Source organism: Mus caroli, chromosome 14 (genome assembly GCF_900094665.2).
Source record: "Mus caroli chromosome 14, CAROLI_EIJ_v1.1, whole genome shotgun sequence".
Classification (NCBI taxonomy): domain Eukaryota; kingdom Metazoa; phylum Chordata; class Mammalia; order Rodentia; family Muridae; genus Mus; species Mus caroli.
The window spans coordinates 29238722-29239441 of record NC_034583.1 but is presented as its reverse complement, the minus strand read 5'-3'; positions in this window follow the sequence as shown (position 1 = coordinate 29239441).

Below are 720 nucleotides of genomic sequence, written 5' to 3'. Positions count from 1 at the left end.
CTACTTAGCAGTTCCAGGCCAGTGAGCCCTACATGGACAGATTATATCTCAAAAACAATAACCAAAACCAACCAAACAAAACTAATAAGAAGGAAGGAAGGAAGGAAGGAAGGAAGGAAGGAAGGAAGGAAGGAAGGAAGGAAGGAAGGAAGGAAGGAAGGAAGGAAGGAAGGTCAGTCTATCATAGTAATAGCCAAAAGAATTTTTAAAAAATCACTTGATCCAGGTGGTGGTGGCACATGTCTCTAAATCCCAGCACAAGAGAGGCAAAGGCAGATGGATTTCTGTGAGTTCCAGATCAGCCTGGTCTACAGAGTGAGGCCTGGTACAGGCCGGGCTACACAGAGAAACCCTGTCTTAAACAAAACAAAACAAAACAAAACAAAACAAAACAAAACAAAACAAAACAAAACAAAACAAAACAAAACAAACAATCAAATCACAAGACCATCTCAACAGATGTGAAAAAATCAGTAGTTATTAAAAAATAATCTAATGTATATGTGTATGATTTGGGTATAAAATGCTCCCCACATGTTTTTCTATATGGTGATGTCATGACAGGAGCAAACCCTTAGGAAGTTTGGCCTTTAGGAGCGGGGTCCCAGCTGCAGGAATTGGGTTACTAGGGTAGGTCCTTGGTATTACACTATCCTCAAGTCCTTCCAGTGGATCTGAGCTTCTGGTATAGTGGCAAACACCTTTAATCCCAGCACTCAG